The sequence below is a fragment of the Lagenorhynchus albirostris genome, chromosome 16, assembly GCF_949774975.1.
Source record: "Lagenorhynchus albirostris chromosome 16, mLagAlb1.1, whole genome shotgun sequence".
Lineage (NCBI taxonomy): Eukaryota > Metazoa > Chordata > Mammalia > Artiodactyla > Delphinidae > Lagenorhynchus > Lagenorhynchus albirostris.
In genome coordinates, this window is record NC_083110.1 from 15,552,402 (window position 1) to 15,555,917 (window position 3,516).

At 41.6% G+C, this 3,516-nt stretch overlaps 1 non-coding gene across 1 annotated transcript; it reads left to right on the forward strand.

The window, feature by feature from the left end:
• Positions 1 to 569: 569 nt before the first annotated feature.
• On the forward strand, positions 570 to 676 carry LOC132507663 (U6 spliceosomal RNA). Its single transcript, XR_009536242.1, has one exon. It is a non-coding gene; the product is annotated as a U6 spliceosomal RNA (small nuclear RNA).
• The last annotated feature ends 2,840 nt before the right edge of the window (positions 677 to 3,516 follow it).

Genomic DNA, 3,516 nt, shown 5'->3' on the forward strand with positions numbered 1-3,516 from the left:
CATGTTGGTATGTTTTGTCTAGTTGAAGTGTTTCCAGGGAACCAAGTGTGCTTGTCTATTAACAGTGAACAAAATAGTTCTTCATGAATAAGTTGTTCATTGTACATATAAACACGATGATCTTGTACCTATAAATTTTCTTGAGAACTTAGCTTGATCTTTTTTGTTTATCATAATACTTCTGTCTAAAGGTTCTTTTTACATATGTTCACACTCAGAAGTCCTCATTAAAAGCTCATTTGGCACTTTTCTCCCATCTTCCTCCACAACCATAAGTAATTTTCCTACACTGTATTTTTAAACTTATCAACTTTTAGCAAAAACCATGAACAGATTTCACAGTGTATATCCCAGACTATATGTGCTATACATTCTAGTCATTACAAGGCTCAGAAAGTGATCAGGATAGTTAACAGAATTATATCATTGGTACAATTACTCAGCCATTGGTCTTTTAAGAACCACGGAATTAGGAAAATTTATGGGATTCCATTTGTTCAGAAGCTGTTAGAGTTGTTAGGGAGATGACCTCAGTCTGTTCTCATGCCTACTCTTGTTAAAGTTAATGGGTGCTCGCTTCGGCAGCACATACACTAAAATTGGAACGATACAGAGAAGATTAGCATGGCCCCTGTGCAAGGATGACACGCAAATTTGTGAAGCGTTCCATATTTAAAAAAAAAAAAAAAAAAGGTTAATGGGTTCACCAGGTCATATTGTTCTTGAGAAATAACTGGCATTCTTGATTATCTCTGGGCATTAGAAAACATAAATAAATCCCCATATCTCAATTCTGTTCAACCTGGATCCTTGAAAAATGAATTCCAGAGATGGCATGCATGCATGACCTAAACACAATCCCTGGAAACATTTCAAATATTTAAAAGATGGCGGACTTCAGAAATTGGATTCCTTTTGGTGAATTAAGGTGGTGAATTTTTTTCTTCTTTTTCTTTTTTTGTCCATGTTTGGTATCAGTAAAATGCACAAATCTGAAATTTTCATTTAAGAAAGGGATCTTCAACCTGCCCTATGATACATTTACTCTGGGTTTGCAGCCATTATTCCAAACCAGAAATGAGTTTTTTCCACTCAAGGAACCTCACACATAGGCAGGCCCGGCTCTCCTGTCTGCCCTGTGATAGGGACGTTGGTAAATAAATTTTGTATATATCTGGGATGGTGAATGAAAGCTTTGGTACTCATGTCCTGTGAGAAGAGGAGACACAGCTGCTTTCCTTGAAAATCTGAAGTGCTGTCACAGGCAAGAATACTTATTTTTTATGGCTGCAAAAGACATTACTAAGACAGTGAGTGAAATTTCTAAAGAAGCAGATGGTAAGTTATTAAAGGAAAAATGTCTAAGTGCAACACAGAGTAGGTCACCTTGTTGAAAAGTGAGGATCCTTCGAAGAACACTTGTAGCCCTGGGATTCTGTCATGTGTGATACTGCATTATTGTAAATGTTGGCTGCATAAAACAGCGCTGACGTGACAAATTGATTTTGGAGATTTTTCCCATTGACTTGGACTTTATACACGTATCCACAGTTATCCTCATAAAATGCATTTGAGGTAGGTAGGGACAAGGAGGTATCACTTTCTTCTCTTAACAGATGCAGAAACAGCAGCTGGGGAGATGAGAGAGATACATGTGGGCAGTGTTACCTCAGTCAGAACCAGGTGCTTCCCAGGAAGCATCACACCTCACTGAAATGTAGCTTTAGTGTTTAAAGAGAAGGTACATTTTTTGTTACAACATGGCTCCTCAATGCAAGCCAACCACTTCATCTGGTGTTCAGTTGAGTCAACAGCAATTGTTTCCAACACTGGGGGAGAAACAGGCAATGCTGGACTTACTAAGAGGTGGTGGGGTGTGTCAGGTTGCAGGATTGCGCCTTCCTCAGGCACTTTCTTCCTCACACATTTTTCAGATAATTTTGATGATACTTAACTTTTGCCATTCTTGTAACAATACTTATGACTTCACCGTATTTTACAATGAAGGTGGGGCTTATGGTGGTTTGAAAGAGTTGTCCAGGGGCCACGAGCTCCTTCATGACAGAGCCAGAGCAAGAATCAGAATATTGTCTTCATGAATCTTGGCCAGGGCTCTCTCAAAACATTGTGCCTCTTCCTTGACAAGAGTCCCAGATAATGGTCCTAAATGCATGCATTTGTTGATTATACAGTGGCTCTCAATGTCCTAAAATTCAGCTTAGTGTTTATTATCAATTATTGCACCTACTTAATGCAAGCCACTGTGGAGGATATAAATATCACCACTCCGTAATTTCTACACAGCCCCTGCTTTATAACAGAGCCACCCCAAATTGCCAAAGAATTCCAGAGTTTCAGATCTAAGTGTGTTAGAGTTTAGTGCACACATTTTTGGATACTTCAAATTGGTAGTTTGCTGACTGATGAGAGGGGCACTGCATTTACCTTGGTCAGATATATCATAGAGAAAGAGCTGATTATATGTCTCAATCCCTCCTCTTTGTTCAAGGGGGACCATCCATTTCCCTTATTCTCAAGAATGTACCACTTTATTTTTATCCCTACTTAAGTCCGCCTGTAACTTGACACCACAGCTGAAATTTCTTATACTAATATAATCCTAAACACAGGGCTGGTGGAAGGAACTGGGTTTCTTATTAGGTGAGGGACACCCTAGCATAAACACAAAGGAGCTTACAGGGGGGTAAAGGCAAATGAGTGGACACACAGTTAGTTACTGGGACTCAGAACAAAGTCCTGAGCTTGCCTGCAGGCTCTGGCTCTGGCCTACCTCTCCCACCTCCTCTAGCCCCACACCTCTCCTCACCCCTCTCCAGACCAGCTTCCTTCCGGAGCCTCACCAGTATCCTGCTCTCCCGCTGCACCACAGTTATGCTGGGTTATGCCTTCTGCCTGAAATGCCTTTTTCTTTCTTCTCCTCCTGGTTAATTTCTACTCAGCCTTCAGATTTCAAGTCGTCACTTCCCCAAGGCAGCCTCATAACTCTTAGAACACCACATATGTTCAGGGTCAGGTATAGCATATCTCACCATTGCCTTATCATTTAGAAGGGAGCCGTTCAAAGTGAATGCCCAGTTTGGCCCAATAGCTTCAGCAAGTCCCGCTTTAAGTTCTCACCAAAGAGATCTTGTCAAAATCACTGGAACTAACTACACATCCAACAATCCACTTATCCAGCCAGCCAGCCAGCCAGCCAGCCAACCATTCACCAGTATTCACTGGGGGCCCTTTATGAGCCAGTCACTGTAGTAGGTACAAGGGATATAGGCTGCCTCCTAACCAGATATATTTGGGGTAGCTGGTGAAGTTTTCTGAACCATTAAGGCCAATCCCAGTCACTGTTGGCCTTTCTGGAATGGGATCTACATTACCCGGACTGGCCCTAGGACTTTTGCAGTCTTACAGGACTACAGTATCTAAATGGAATCCCTGACCCAGTCATCCTCCGTCCCATGATATGTGGCTGAACCACACTGGCACCATCTTGTCAGCTCC